This window comes from Mixophyes fleayi, chromosome 1 (genome assembly GCF_038048845.1).
Source record: "Mixophyes fleayi isolate aMixFle1 chromosome 1, aMixFle1.hap1, whole genome shotgun sequence".
Classification (NCBI taxonomy): Eukaryota; Metazoa; Chordata; class Amphibia; order Anura; family Limnodynastidae; genus Mixophyes; species Mixophyes fleayi.
Window position 1 is genome coordinate 285,262,236 of NC_134402.1, and position 17,328 is coordinate 285,279,563.

The 17,328-nt window shown below is 40.7% G+C and overlaps 1 long non-coding RNA gene across 2 annotated transcripts; it reads left to right on the forward strand.

The window, feature by feature from the left end:
- Positions 1-7,108: 7,108 nt before the first annotated feature.
- Positions 7,109-16,203, forward strand: LOC142108076 (uncharacterized). 2 transcript variants are annotated; one of them, XR_012680102.1, is made up of 4 exons: positions 7,109-7,171; positions 15,186-15,364; positions 15,455-15,703; positions 16,093-16,203. It is a non-coding gene; the product is annotated as an uncharacterized LOC142108076 (long non-coding RNA). The 2 variants fall into 2 exon arrangements; XR_012680100.1 differs by having other exon boundaries at positions 7,157-7,294.
- The last annotated feature ends 1,125 nt before the right edge of the window (positions 16,204-17,328 follow it).

Sequence of the window (17,328 nt, forward strand, 5' to 3'; positions counted from 1 at the left end):
CTATGACTAGCAGCAACTGGTAATGACTTAGAGGTATGTACACCAGGACCCAGATGGACAAGGAAACGTGAGGAGAGTCAGTGGTCTGCGTACAGCAAGTTGTACCACTGCTATAGTGAGGAGGAATGTCCAGGAGTAGAGAGGAGGTAGTGAGAGTCAGTGGTCTGCGTATAGCAAGTTGTACCACTGTGTATAGTGAAGGAATGGATTCCAGGTGCAAGTAGGTAACGGGGAAGTCAGTGGTCTGCGTACAGCAAGTTGTACCACTGCTTATGTGAGAGGATACTTGAAACTGGTGCCAATGGGAAACAGGAGTCAGTGGTCTGCGTCAGCAAGTTGTACCACTGCTATATATATGTGAGGAGGGGCACGAGGAGATGACTGTAATGCAGAGGATACACGGGCACACGGAACTTGATCCCACGATAATATCCACAATCCAATAATAACTGACAAGCGCTGCTTGAAGTATACAAAGTCACTATAGCGATCCAGGTAATAGGAAACAAAGTCAATAGTAACATTAGCTTCAGTAGATAGAAGACTCCGGAGATGAACACAACACAGTACAGACGGATATGCAATACAATAGCAAAGTCAATGGAAAGTATGCATACCGCGGTTCAGGAGAGCAGGCTGTCAAGGAGACGTGCAGGAATACCTGAACGGCTGAACGCCGGCAGGAGGAGAGACCACTGGAGGATGGAAGCGGTAATCAGGTTGGTGCAGCGCACGGAAGGTAACCGGTAATCAACGGAGCAATACTCAGGAAGCAGTAGTAAGTGAAACTGGAAACATGATGAACACGGGAGAGTTGAGGCTGTCTGGTATCCGGTAGTAGTAGCGGAGGCAGCGGAGGGAAGGCACGCTGAACACAGGAGAATAGAGGCGGTCTGGAATCCGGCAGTAGTAGTGAAGGCAGCGGAGGGAAGACACGCTGAACACAGGAGAGTAGAGACGGTCTGGAATCCGGCAGCAGCAGCAGACAGGAATCAGTGGAGAGCTGACACGATGAACACAGGAGAGTTGAGACGATCTGGAAACCGGCAGTAGTAACGGAGGCAGCGGAGAGCAGACACGCTGAACACAGGAGAGTTGAGGCTGACTGGAATCCGGCAGCAGTAGCAGATAGGAATCAGCTGAGTGCAGGCACGATGAACACAGGAGAGTTGAAGTGGTCTGGAAACCACAAACGAAGTAGACGGGAATCAGCTGGAGCTGAATACACGAGGAAACACAGGAACACCTTCAGAGGCTCATGGGGAATGAGACTTCAAGATCAGGCAACCAGGTAATGATCACAGGTGGTTTAAATAGGGAGGGTTGCCTGATCATCCAATCAATTAAAAGCAACAGGTACTGAAGGTTTCATAAGGGCTGCACATGCGCAGACCCTCAGGATGGCGGACGGCCACGGTTCCTGAACACAGGAGAAATGGCACTCACAATCCGGTGAGTGACACATCCTTGGCAAGACCTACTACTTTCTTCCATCTCTGCCATAGAATACTATAATTCTGTAAGAGTTGGCTACCTAACAAGTACCCATCACAGATGATCAGGGAATTATGATCTGTTCTAAACAAATCCACAACTGTTCCATATTCTTTCCATTTCTATATGATTGAGTTTCTAAGTGATGGAATCATTAAAATTTCCGTATATCATTCACTTGATTTTTGCTTTCACTAAGCAACTAGGGACTTCTCACAGACATGTAATTATGTTGTATCAATTGAAACAATTTATTGCACACAAGTGGACCCCAATTAATTACTCATGTACTCTCTGAAGAAAACTGATTGCTCCAGGGTTCATATACATGTATCATAAAAGGGGTAAATACTTATGTAGTTGTCTATTTTTTGTAATTCATTTTAAAAAATACAGCTGTTTTATTATTTATTTTTGATATTACATAGTATTTTTTATTGATCTGTGATTAAAAAAAATCCACAATACGTCCATTTTGATTCCTTGATGTAAGAAAAAAATGTGAAAAGGAGGTAAATATTTTTTGTAGTTTTTACATTTTTGAAGGTATCAAAAGCTGGGTACACATCTATGCAATTATCGTCCACATCACACGATTCTCGACCGTTTGTGCAAAAGTGTGAGCGCTCCCACAATCATGTTTTATCGAACCAAAACACATCACATCTGTTGATTCGGTTTTCTAAACTTCCTAAAAATCACGATCAATGATGAAATGATGACTAAAACACGAAGACAGGCAGAAGGAGGATAACAAAAACTTTAACGTAGACACTATATTGGACCATTAATGCAATAAACAATGAAACCTATATACAGTACATCAACAGGATATACAAAGTATGAAAGAACAGATAACTTGTCTATATAGATATTAAGTTATAGTATACGGGCACTAGGTGAAAGTCCTAGAATAACCTTTATTAACAGGACCTGATTATCAGTCAGGCAGACATCAAGGTTTGGGCCATCCATGTAGGATAAATTTGGATGGGGCTCTGCTTCCTGCTTATGCTGGGACAATTCTTTAGTGATATCATGATTTTTGTCTTTTTTGTTAAAATTACAAATAGTTTGTAGATATGCAACATAATAGTTATCCATTGCTATCCAGCTAAACAGGTTATGGATTGTTTGTTCTGAGAAGTCTCATCTGTAAAGATAAGGTTGCCTTCACACAATTGCCAAATATTCTTTCTCAAGAGTGGCATATGCGGCCTAACTATTCAACAGTTGGTGATAAATGTAGGCCACAAGATGATCATCACCATCATGCTCAACTTGAGGCATGACAGTCCTAATCCACATGCTGAATCATCAGTCTGTACTATAATGCTTTTAGAATGCTTCTCTGCTTCAGGCCCTCTTGCACTTTGGTGATCACACCAATGCACATGCATATTCCCTGATAGTCAGGTAGGTCAGTGTTTTGGTGAAATAGTTATATTGGAACACAAACTAATTGTTGTAGCCAGCAGTTCACAGAAAGGACCTTACCTACCACTGATTTATGGTAAGAGGCTAATTGACTATGGGCTCCACCATAGCTGGAGGAGCCAATGACCCTCTGACCCTCGCTGGTGCCTCAAGTGTTGCAACTCTACCATTCCCAATTGCCATTTTTCTAGTCAGGTGGTCAACCATGAAATCCAGATGTGGCATGGTTCAGATGGTCCTCCCACTACTAAAGATGACAATGTCATCAAAATGGGCTTGGGCAAACTCCTGACATTCCGTTTGACTATGGTTCACCATTCGCTGTATGGTGACAAGGGCATTCTTTATCCTAAAGGGCTTTATATTAAATTTGTATCAGCCTGAAAGGGCTGGTGAACGCCATATGTTCCTGTGCCTCTGCTATTTGAAAGTACCACTTCTTCAAATCCAGAGTAGACACATAGCAGGTCCCTCCCATGTACCCTAGCAGTTTGTCTACCTGTGGCATGGGGTAAGCACCCGTCAACATCAGCTACTTAAGCTATTGGCAGTTACCACAGAACCAGGTGGTGCTGGCCACGCAGGTCCTGCAAGATGGATCATTGAATCCCATCCCCCAAATCTCCTACACCTATTTTTTGGTCATTTTTTAGACCTCCAAGGCCACCTGAATAGGTTTTGCCGTCTCAGAGTTCATATGATGGGCCACTAGATGACTACTCAGGGCCTGTCTAGTGAATATGGAATGCTGGGCTTCTAGCACCTTCTCCAAATGTGCTTAAATTTTTCATCAACTGTTTCCTTAATTGTACAAGGTTCAACCACAAGTCTTGCTTAGTGTTCAGTTGATATGGTAGGTCTGTAACTGCCTAGCTTCTTAATCCAGGGCCATAGTAAAGTTGGCATCCCGATGCCATTATAGGACCATTAATTGGTCCCACACAGACTATCATAGCTTGTTTCAGTAGATGAACACCAGAATGAGAACCTTCTGTCCTAACTCCAGCTCTTCAACTTGGAATAGTCATATGCTAGCTTTTGTTGGCCCTACATTGCCCTGAAGTGCACTTAAGCAATCTCCTGCAGGTCTTTCAATTGTTTAGAGCTTCACCACATAGTCCACAATGGTTACCTAATTTCTGGTGAAATTCCCCTTCCAGCTTTCCTGTACTAAATGAAGCAATCTCTACACCCTCCTTACACACAGTACTCAAGTGTGGAGACGCTGGTAGACTACTGCAGCACTTCTAGATACAGTAGGTAAGATAAGCTGCTGCTGCACAGATCCCTCCCAGTCTCATCCCTCAAAGCTAGGTATTCCCATTTCTGTTGGTCTTAGGCTGGGATCTACAATGTCTACAAGATACACAATGATATGCATGATCTACTGATCTTCTGGGAATCATTGCACGTATGTCCTTCCTATCTACCTCCCACAGATCGCAGTCCCCTTCAGGTATGTCAGGGCATATATGGCTTACCGATGTTAGATCTCTGGTCCCTGAAGATGTGACAGGCCTCCAAATTTATCTGCTTGTTGAACAAGATGCTGATGTTCCTGTGGCCCAAGTTATTCCCTGCCGGGTGTCTGTAATCAGCCCTTCCATGACTCCCATTTCATATATAAACAATCATAGCCCCAGTCCGTATACATTGTGCTCTTTTTGATGTCCACTTGTCGTAATAAAATAAACTAGCTTAGATGATCATGTAAAATGTTTCTACTGTTGCATGATGTGTAGCCTTAATCAGATTCGGACTCCCAGTTACCTGTCACACCTCTAATTTTATGTTGTTGTAGGGGCTAATTTGGGTGTTGCCATAGTGATAGAGTTGCCTGAGTCTCTAAAAACTTTCACCTCATAGTTTCCTACCTGCACCAATATATTATTTGTGATCAGCTGACCAAAATCTCAACTATTTGGCTGAGGCACGCCCCTGGGGTGTGCCGGCAGAAAAGCTGTAGGTACACAGGCTGCTGGCATTTTAAACATCTGCATCTGTCCAGGAATTTGCTGATCCAGGTTGTGCTTCTGGAACTGGCAGTAGGCAGACCCAAGGGTTAGTCAGGTCAATAATTGGGGATATGCTTCATCTAGTATGCTGAGGCGAAGGCTGAGGAAGGGTTCTGATAGTGTATTTGTCATTTAGCTACATACTCATCAGCCATATGAACTGCATTTTCTGGTGTGGTTCACCTAAAGTACGCCACACATAATTTGATTACCACAGATGTCTCCTTTAGGTACTGTTTACGGATTGGTCCTACACTTGTTCCGACTGGCTACTTCCATCCCTCCAATCACTATGTTAATTTAGGCAGAAGTGTGTAACAGCACCCTTGTCCAAAGTACTGAATTTGTCTCTTTAAATCTCTGGAGTCACCACAAAGTAAACCAGTAGAGTCCACTTTATCTCTGTGTAGTCCCTAAAATTGCTACACTTAAAGCATTGTAAACTTCATGGACTCGGGCCACTGGGTCTGGTTACAGCCTAGTGGGAACACTTTTCAATAATTCTCTGAAATGGCTTCACTGAATTACACTAGCACCTGGTGACAGGAGTTGTAACCAGAAAGGGACTTTAAGGATTGCTTCCAGGCCTGTTCTCTCATGGATTTGAGACATCCATGGATGTTACATTCATTCTAGCCTTTAATTTGAGGAGATCTCCTCCCTCAAGTGTTAGGTTGGGTCCCTGCATCATTTCTTTGGACCTCTCATGGTACCCATGATCTCAGTAAGCCAATGCCTAAATCTACAGCTACATGGTGTCTGTCAGTTGGAAGTAAATTTGCTCTCTAATGATATACAGTGTGTACTTTACCAAGTGCCAACATGTTGCACAGAACTGTACATTTAGGGGATCATAATACAAACAAATCACAGATAAAGACATGAAACATCATACTTGCTGTTACTCAAACATACTCTTTTGTACAGTCATTCCCCAACATTATGTTCATAAATGACAGTATGGAGTCTGGGGTGCAAGACTCTGTTATAGCTGCACAAAATGTTCAACCTGAATGCTATGTGCATTTACTGTGGAAACACTGGTTGTTTCTGGTAATGTAGTCAGCAGTAGTTGTGCACTTGAACTGATATTTCAGTTGTCATGCAGGAAGTAGGAAGATGAGGAAGAACCAGTACATAAGGTCAAGGCTCTTCCCTACTGCCAGTTTCCAAATGTATAGGACCAGGCTTGTGGAAGAAATTTCAACTGAACTTTTAAAATGAATCTTGAGGCTCTGAGAAACCCAAGACATAATTCAGACCCATATCAGTAACCAAAAATATAAGAGCACCATGAGAACGGTGAACTGCTGAACTGCAGACTGACATTTACTTAAGGATTAAGAAGTGAAAGTTTCACTTTGGAAAAAAGATATTTGAGAAATGAAATTGATTGTTGGTACATTAGACTTGGAAGGCAAATATAGAAGAATATCAGGGCATTTACTGAAAAATATAAAGATCCTGTCTGAAAAATGGAAAGTTGTATCATGATATCAAAGAAATGGAAATTTATTTTATGAGAATAATTTAAATCATGATTAGTTCTTTCAATTTAAATCTAGGGGGTAAATTTATTACCAGGTATTTTTTTGTTGCTTTTCTTGAGCTTTCAAAACAGAATGATTTAGTAAAGGCCAAACTCTCAAAAAAAATTATTAATCTGCAGAAAACCCCCACAAAATGCCCTTAAGAAAAGGTAGTTGTGACAGTCAAGATAGTTTAAACTGCAGATGTTTTGCATTTGACTAAAAAATCCATGTAAAGAAATACCAGGCCTTGCTACTCAGCATCAGTTCTAGTCTCCTAGGGGGGGACTGAATAAATGTTTAGGTTCCCCCACACATAGGGATGACCGGGCCAATAGTGGTGCCTGGTGAGTACCATGGAGAAATTTAATAAATGTGCCCCCTTTAGCATGAAAATAAATAATGATGTGCCCCCTTTACTATATAATAAAAACTGATGTGCCCCCTTTACTATATAATAAAAACTGATGTGCCCCTTTCATATGCGTGGCGACCTGAGCGGGCGCATATGCAGTTTGGATGCCTGCCCTGCAGGCAGAGAACTACATCTCCCAGCATGTAGTGAGGAGGAGGAGCTTGTGAAAGAGCAGTTAAAAATGGCAGTTGGAATTCTGAGAGACCCTTAGGGAGACAGACATCTTGAGGAAGTCCTCTGCAGCAAGACAATAGGAGAGTTGAACACAGGTCTGAGTGAATGTAAGACCCCAGAGAAGGAGAGATATGGGGAGAGTGGAAAAGGCTTCCCAATGAGAGAGCTTACCGGACATCTGAACAGAGAGGAGCCATCTTGATGCAGATACTGGAGACCAGTGGGGATGTGTAACTAATGTTATAATCTTATTAATTTGCTTGAGATGATTATTGTGTTACTAGTCAGGTAGGGAACAGGTGGGGAGACCTGAAGAATACTGTATAATACCCTTTTGAGGGACTGGGATATAACAACAAGGGTGAAGTGTAGAGACAGATTGTTAGGGGACAAAGATTGATTTTAAAATTGAGAAAAACTGCACCAAACTCTTTGGCATTATCTGCTATCTGTGGGAAAGACTATAACTGTGTATTGTGGAGCCAGAATTTATTAAAGTGACTGTATGCTTATGCCTAAGAAAAAGAAAGGCAGCAGCGGGGTATAAATTGTATTATGCATTCGTGTTAAATTGGATGACAGATGGACAAGGGAGTGTGTTTTATCAAATCACCTAGGAAAGAAAAGTGATCTGCATTTGAACTGCATTTGGACCCCCATAAATTCAGGAGTCTCCGGGACATTACGGGAGAGTAGGCAACTATGGTGTGACTGTGATAGAGTTTAGTGTATGCTACTGGTGATAGTTATTGTGTTTAGAGAGATATTCACAAGACAGTCATTAGAAGAGATAGTGGTACCTCTTAGTGGTATAAAACACGGAGGCCTGTGTAAATTGTGTATTGCATATTATTAATTAATATTGTTCTCAGGTTACCATTAATTTACCCTTGTTTGAGCCAAAGAGATATATTTTTGATACAAAAAAAATCTACAAAAACTTTAGGAGTCCACGCCTCACTAATAAACGTGCGGGTATGGCTTCTAAAGACCAGCTTGGTGAAGTAATATTTTCTTTGTGTGTGCCTATGATCCAGTGTAGAGGGGTGGAGGGTTTCTTGGTCTCTCTGGTGTTACTAAATCCAGGACACTGCCCCACGAAGAGCCTACAGTACTTAGACAAATGTGGAGGCACTGCGTGACACTGAATACACGGTAAAGAGTCCATTTGCAGACAGGACACACAAAGATCGGTACACACACCAGAGCAGAGGAAAGGGGGTGTTACATATGTAATAAATAATGACGTACTCCCTTTAAAATTATATAATATAGAATGATATGCCCCCTTTTGTATTTAATAAATATTTAATTGCGTCGTTATTAAATAAATAAATATTTCTCCCCCTTTTTTCTGCAGTGTAGTAGATATTATACTTATCTTTCTTTTAATTCAACATAATATATTAGTAAAAAAAAACACTCAATGCATTAGAAACCAGACTACTTACTATGAACTCCAGATACAAATCAGTTTAACTTTAGCAAGCCCGCCTACTAAATAAACAATCAGGTGTAGTCTCTCATTCTGAATGATCAGATGATCAGCTGACAGAAATAACATGACTTGGACCCCTGCATTGAATATCTAAAAAATGCTAATTAACCAGTGATGATTTACTCTGCAAGTAACAAATACAGAACACCATACTTGGCTATTGCAGATAAAGCCCCATGAAAGATGACCATGAAAAAAAAGAACAGGCTATATCAGGGTTTCCCAAACCCAGTCCTCAGGGCTCCCCAAAAGTGCAGGTTTTCCATATCCCCTTGCTGGAGCACAGGTGTATTCATTACTGACTGACACATTGTAACAGATCCACAGGTGGTCCTAATTATGTTACATGTGATCCAGAAAACCTGCACTGTTGGGGAGCCCTGAGGACTGGGTTTGGGAAACCCTGGGCTATATTATATTTCATACTTCTTGAAACACAATGGAACACCTATGGGGATTATTCAGATTTGCAGAATTTTGTCTCCAATAATGAAAATGTAAAATGTATGCCACACAAACTTTGCATTTATGTGTTTACTTTAAGTTGCACATATATTATAATACATGCATTTCAAATGAACATGTAAATGACCCCTCAAAGAATCAATTAAAGTTTATGAAGATATACTTTAAGCATATCATGATGAGATGATATACTTGCAACACCATTTATCATCGTTAACTTAATGATGATGGATGGCGTTTAATGTATTAAACAAAATAAGTAAATTACTTCATTATTTTTTTTTCTTTAAAAAAACAACTTGCCACTCCCACCCTCCAAAACTGACCTAAGCACCAGTACTCTTAGCCTGAGCTAGTTGCCGCTATTGCGGAGGGATGAACCTCATTGAACCTCATTGATACAGTAGGGTGGTTTATTGCGGCTAAATCCCAATCAAAACAGCTTTCTCATGCCATGGTCGATCAGAGCAAAACAATTCTGTATTAGTTAGTTGCGGACATGCCTCCTGGCCTGTCAGTTGTGTCGGGGCTTTGCAAGAAGTAGAGGGGCATCACCCATATGGTTCAAGTAGTCCCTGATAACAGTTTATGGCTGCCAGGGCTTTCTGGGACCAGTAGAGCAACATACAAAAATGCTAATTTTAAAACACTAACACCCCAACTCTGACTGTACACAAGTGTTTGGAGGATCCCCTATTTTTAGCCGGGGGCTTTTTTTTTTCTTAGGGTGTGCCCACATTTTTTTGAGTCTGAATAGGGTTGGGGCTGTGTCACATCATGATAGGGGGACCTCAAACTGCAGGTTTCCCATTATAGTGTGATCAGTCCAACCTGGTTGTGGCTTTTGTGAGTTACCCCACAATATTTGTTGACTTGCATCAGTGGCAACCAGCTCAGCCTCTAATTCAGGAAAGGAGGAATGGAGGCCATTTTTTTTACATTTATTTAAATCTTTAGTTGCACATATTTTAAGTTAGAAGCAACTTAAATTTGTGAGTATACGTACGGCTGGAGCAAAGATAAGTGATAATTAGAACTAGTGTAACTGTAGTGTTTAAAATAAATAAATAAAAAGCCTGCCATGTGGGCTGGTAACCACTTTTAGGGGCATATTCAATTGTCCGCGGGATTGCTGAAAATCCCGCGGTCCGCGCAGGATTACTGTAATAATATGGTAATTTACTTGCTGGATTTCAGCTCTCAGGTTAGGGAGCTGCGAGCTGAAATCCAGCGAGAGATTACAGTATTAACAGTAATAGTTTTTCCGTGCTCGAACCCGTGGACAATTGAATACCCCCCTTAGAATGAGCGTAGATTCTTCCCGTTATAATGTGAACCATTCCCTGACTGGTAAGCACAAGGCCTGGAAAAAAGAGGGCCCTCTCAGCGTGATCCAGCCCCATGCTCTTGGGCAGTGGATACCATGGTAACAGTTATAAGTAACAAATGTCATACTATTGTGGAACTACAAGTACCATTATGTCCTGGCAGTCAGCGGAAACATGTAGTTGCACAATAGGTCTAAACAGCAAAAAAACAAAACATTTACACATTTTAAAAAAAAGTATTTTTATTAAAATTATTATTATTATTATTATTGTTATTGCAAGCTTAATCATGTGAAGATATTACCAGTATGTAAATAAATAGTATCAATTGGTTAAGTGTGTATCACACCCGAGTAACTTAATCACAAGCATAAACACTAAATTGAACACAAATAACTAAATAGGCTTTACACATTTGAAATGATAAATACATTTAAAATACTATTTAAGAACTTGACATCTTTGAGAAAGGAGTCAAGAGATTACAATGACCACAAGAGGGAGCGACATTACTTTTTAATATCATAGACTGCTGAATAAGTGTATTGTTTTAGAACACAAATGAGATAGAATGTAAATCATACATGCCAACTCTCCCGGAATGTCCGGGAGACTCCCGGATTCCAGGTAGGTCTCCCGGACTCCCGGGAGAGTATGGCAACCTCCCGCATTAGTGGGCAGAATTAGATCCAAAATGTCGCGATTCTCATGGCTGTAAAATGCCGCATTTGTGTCATTACATCAAGGAGGCGGAGCCAAAATGGCATTATTTGCATACCCCGCCCCCGAAATGGCTACCTCCCCCAGGCAGCTCCCGGACACCGACACGAGAAAGTCGGCAAGTATGGTGTAAATGCATAAATACCATGACGTATACTAAAACTAATGCAACACTACATGAATGTCCCAATCATATTTGGCATTGGCAGTAACTGCTATCAGTAAAAAAACATATATTAAATCTACTTGATAACCAAGACATAAAATATACAAATTTAATTGATTCACCTCGGTTCTATATACGTCTATACTACAAAGTTACGGCAAAAACGTCTATCCAGCAGATTTTTCATTTCATCTGAATTAATACTAGGTAGGCTTTTTGGGGGAGTTATACCTATTGCAGAGTAATTGACAGGCTACCTTTGAATAATAAATCCAAGTTAGTACTATTTTCATGTCAACCAAATCAAATTAGCTGTTTTACTTGTAAAGTAAAGGAAAGCGTCTCATGTGCATATGGATAATGGTAAGCATGGGATGAAAGTATTCATTCAAATGTTTACAAATGTAAAGGTACATTTAGCTGAGATGAACAAACAAGAGAGAACCATCCACATTCCAATGATCCAAATGACTTTTAACACTGTATCACTGAAATATGTTATATATTTCATGGGAGTTTTTTTTTAGATCTAAAACAGTGTAATAAAATATGTGCTGAAATATTATATTAGTATACAAATAGCACCAAGATCCTTTTTTTTTTTTTTAAAAGAATATTTACTAAAAGCATTTTTGATGTTGCCTTTTGAAATAAAAAATGTTTTTTAATGCATGCTTGGAAAAAGTCAGATCACTTTTTTGTCAACAAGCTGTACCTCCCGCTTGTCCATGTGAGCCCAGTTTTAAGTGGGTGGGGATCAAACAATTTCAACCAATCATATAATCAGAATTTTTCCAGCAGTACTGACAATTTTAGTTGTTAAGTCTGCTGATCTTGTAGGATTAATTCAGGATACAGTTCCATGTAATTAGAAAGCCAACAACTAAAGCTGCCCACATACAACCAATCCTGCCACTTGTATGGTACCTGGTTTTGTAATGTTAATATTTCCTATGGTATGTCAAATTGCATACATTTACAAAGATGCCTTTCTAGTAGGTGTTGTACGTTATTACGATGATGACAACACCAACAACATACACCTCGACATAAAGACAATGAATGCAAAGTCCCCGACAGTGTTGTATTTCTGACATGTTGAATAACAGACCTTCAAGAACTGCGACCAATGAACATCCCGTCGGTATAAAATGATGTCACTTTAAAGCATACTTGCCAACTTTAAGAGGCAGCTGTCCGGCAGGGGGTCCGTTGAGGGGGCGTTGCCTCGCGTGGTGCGCCGTTAGGCTCCGCCCCTGTCAATCATTACCCATTTTCGCCAATCGCAGCAGGGGGCGGGGCCACGATGCCGCGTTTAGCCCCGCCCACAGCCATCTTCAACAGCGGCGACTTCGGGATCCGGGATTTTTGCCTGCTCTTTCGGGAGTCCGGGAGAACTCCCAAAAATTCGGGAGTCTCCCGGACATTCCGGGAGAGTAGGCAACTATGCTTTAAAGTGCAGCACTGTCACTCGTGATACAAAGGTAGTAATTTAATAGGTGCCGCCTGAATGTACAAGGGTTTGTTAAAATAACATTGTGCTGGCGGCTACTATTTAAATTTACTCCCTTCATAACACGGATGATAGTACCGCAATTAAAGTGACGTCATTTTTCACCGACGTTCATTGGTTGCAGTTCTTGAAGGTCTGTTTTTCAATGTGTCAGAATTACAACACTGTCAGGGACTTTGCATTCATTATCTTTATGTCAGGGTATATGTTGTTGGTGTGTTTGTACTCGGGGTATAGACTACCACCGATTCTAGTAGATATAAAATTTGTGAGGTACGTCATTTGCTAACTAATAAGAAAAATACAGTGCACACAATAAGACAAATAACAGTGATTATAGCCCTGCTAGGGAGAAGTTTTGGAGGTATTGGATCAAAGACACAGCTTAGAACGATATGGCCGTGCAGGCATGCAGGACAATTCTTATCCTAAATGCTGTTCCCATTGCATCCCGTGAGGCTTCTCCTCAGATACCGGAATATCTCGACAACTTTGGGTACTTTGCGAACCCCCGCTTCCTGCCCACATCGTTCAAATAAATTTTCTGTTCTCAAAGGCGTTTCATCCAATAGAAAGGACTTTCTCAAGGATAAGGTATGCCTTTCAGTGCTGGGGTTATATGTAGAGCCCCTGTTCAATAAACTTTGTTAAAATTTCATTTGAAAAGTACAATTTAATGTTAAAATATTTAGAAATTAAAAATAATAAAAAAAATGGTCTCATTGTACTGCATTGTTTATTATGTGCTAATGGCATTTTGTTAAGAGGGATTATTACATATTGTCAAAATATGTGGAAGTCTGTGTATAATAGATATATTATCTGATCTTGTGGTATTATGCATCCTTTATTGGATTTTTCACTAATTTATTGAGCTTTTTGCTGTAGGTGATTTTATGTATACTCTACAAAATCTATCAAGAAACATACACAATAAACATAATATACATACCAAATACATGTAAAATAATAAATATAAAATAAGAAAAAAATTTCTAGCACTTTTTCTTGGTGTACAATTTTGAGGGTATTTTTTTTGTTTGCTTGTTTTATGTTTTTTTGTCCAAGTTATTGTGCTAAGAAAGAACCCAGATTGAAGTCTATATTTAACCCTGCTGGTGTCAAGGTTTTCAATTGTTATATCCACTTGACTTCAGATCGGGATATCAAACAAATACCCCCCCCCCCCACACCTCCAATTTTTCTTTATTTCTTGAATCCCCCCCCCCCAAAAAAAAAATTCTATTCCCTCGGGGTTTAATTGTATGTGGTAAAAAAGTGATTGGACACACTGTGAATGGTCAGTCCTTTTTTATATTATCTGAAATTCTAACACTAGTTTAATGCCGGGCTAGCCTGTGGGACAAATGAATTCAGGCATTATGCTTGTGGCACTAGTATAATTCAGGCCTAGCCTGTGGCACCAAGTAAACACAGGCTTTAGGCCTGTGGCACCAAATACATTGAGGCTTTAGGCCTGTGGCACCAAGTAGATTCAGGCTTAGGCCTGTGGCACCAGAGAGCTCAGGCTTAGTCTTTAGGCACATTATTCTCAGGCTTACTCTGTCTAGCAAATTAAATTTAGGCTTACCCTTTGACCCCTTATAATTGATAGGTTAAGAAATTGAAATTACAAGAGTAACTGGTGGCAAGTAATTCAGACACTAGGTCTGCGAGTTTGAATTGGCATTAGGCCTGTAACCGTTTGGTGGTAATCCCCATAGTGAGAACGCACCCAGTCTGTTACCATGTATAGTACTGAGGTGGCCATTTGTGCAGAGGTCAATTTAAGGTATTGTACTATACAGTATTGTGTGAATTTCCTTTGACTAATTTCTTTCCAGGATCCAGGAGTCAGGCTCCCATTAAATATAGGCTTTTGGTATCCCTATTACCTGACTGCATTTTTGGTCATTAGTGTTTGTGAGCTGTGGGATTGCGTTAGGGTAGTGCACAACACCATGACTAGAAGTTTGTAGTTATGCAGCGCCTGATCACATTGTTTGGTTAATATGATCAGGGCACTGTTTGTGTTATTGTAGCTAGTACCAGTGTGAGAATTATATATTAGCCTGTAGACAGTATTGTGGGTTGGCTGTCTTGTGTCGCCACTGTGTCTAGAGGCAGATCCCGGGAGTACGTACAGACGACTATCAAGGCGAAGCGGCAATTACCTGGTGAGTTTCATCTTTCTATTTTGTCTCTTTCTCTTGGTAGGGACCCTCACAAATGCATCAGTGAGTAGGATATTTGGGCGGGATACTTCCCTGTACCGAATATCCATAGTCTAGTGCCCAGTCTCAAATTAAATTGAGGTGTCGGCAATTGGAATAGAGTGACGTGTCTCTACACCTGGCCATCACCTAATATCTCCCTCTTTTTTCACTCTGAATATCTGCCCTTCAGTATTTTGTTGTGGTTTTTGTCCTAGATCGAAGTGATGAGGGGAGCAGTGTGAAGGAATCCATATGACTGGAAGGTGGATCGTTCGTGGGGAAGGTAAAACGTATTTGTGCACCTGTTGTAGCCTCCTTACCCAGGATGAGTTTGGACCAGTGAAGCTCGTAGTGAGGCATGCATGGTTTCCCTATAGTCATCACTCAGGATCTGGTAGGTACCCGGGATGTAGGGAAGGAATTTTCTGGTGTGTTCGGTCTTTTCCCTACCGCACCTGTTCTAATGTCATATTTATTTCAACAGAACACCTCACCATCATCCGACACATAAACCTCCAACAATGACGCTGCAGGGCAGGGGTGGAGCCTGTGTAAGAGGTCGAGAAAGGGCAGGAGTCAGAAGAGGGCCAGGAATCCGAGGAACAGGAGTTGGAGGAGGCCCAGGAGTCGGCCGAAATAAATAATTTGCCAAATTCCCTTTCCTCATCATCATCATCCCATCAATCATCTGAGGAGGAGGCAGAGAGACAAGCACAGGCTACTGCTGAAGAATGTAAGTACCTTGATGTTATAATGTAGTCTAATAATATTTTTTCTATTTTCTTGCATAAAAGTGTAGTCTTTAGAAAGCCTTTCTGCCGAAAATGTGACTTTCCTTAGACCTATGCAATGTTTACCATTTCACAGGTTTCTGACATCATAAACCTAATAGGTGTGTGTTGATAAGCAAGTCCACCACCTCCCCAAAATATCTGCATGTGCCATCAAAAAGTTGTGGTCCTCTGGCTACTACTGTGTTCAGCATAACATGAACCTTTGCAAAGAGTTTCACGTAATGTGCCACTTCTGAACTCTGCTGAGCTTGGAAAATGTGTGAACAAAGTACACCCATGGAGCTAATATATGTTGCAAATCTAAAATGAATATTTCTTTTTTTCACAGCTTAAGAAGACATCCCAGCCCAGTTTCCAGTGTCTCTGACCCAATTTCCAGCTTCCCCTGACTCAGTTGGCATTGCCCCAGCCCCAAATTTTAATCTCCCTGACCATGTTTTATTAAAAAATATTTAAAAGAATTGCTTGAAAGATCTTATTATGAAATATTTTTTTTTTTTTACAATTATTCATTTTCTTTTTTTTCAAAACATTTATTATATAATAAAGTTACATTTCTTCAAAAAATTGGTGTGTGTGTATTTTTTTTTTAAAAGGAAAATGTGTAGTCAGGCATATTAGTACCATAATGAAGGGACAATTTGAACATAAAGGAATATCTGAAATACATTTATCCCTTTTGACTGAGTATTAAGTACAACACATTTGCAAAAAAAATGAAGTGTGTGATGAGGGTAGCAGGGATAAAAAGTATATTAACTTTTCCCCTATTAATGGGATAAACGAGGTACAGTTTGTGTGGGTGGTAATCATTTCCTTTCCTCACCCAGTATATGGCAGCATAGCCATCACTCCATTATCATCATATCTGATACATTCATAATTTTGACATAAATCATTAAATTTATACAGGCAATACAGTAGAAAAAAAAAACCCCACAAGTACACGTAAACAGTTTTTTTAAAAAAAAAGGTGTAACCCCCTCCCCATGCAGCTTATCTGACCCTAGTGCTGGCAGCCTAGGCTGGTGCTAGAAATTGGGGGCCCAAAAAACATGGAGTCACCATGATCTTACTATTACCAGCACCAGGCTTTGCCAGCCTGGGCTGGTGGCACTATAGCAGGGGAACATGCAGTGTTTGGTCCCCCTGCAATAATACTGAACCACCCCCAGGCTGGTCAGCATGGGGCTGAATTCCCTAGGAATATTGTGTCCGCAAAATAAAAATGCACCCCCCTCCTAGGGGTAACCAGCACTAAGGGTCTTCCCACACTCCTGGATGATGGGTGTGGGTTAATATTAATTTATTAAATGTAGAAATCCATTTTGTCCCTGGTGCACTACAGGTCCCAGCATGTCCAGGCTGCCATTAAGTGTCTGGGCATGCTGGCGCATGTAGTACTATAAGCACCAGCATGCCCATGGCTGCCAGGGCATGCTGGCACTTTAGGAACTACAAGCGCCAGCATGCTCTGGCACCCAAGGCCCACTGAGCCCTGTAGTGCACCAATGGAAAATATAAATAAAACACAGAGTCAAGTGTAAACATCATGCTATTTGGA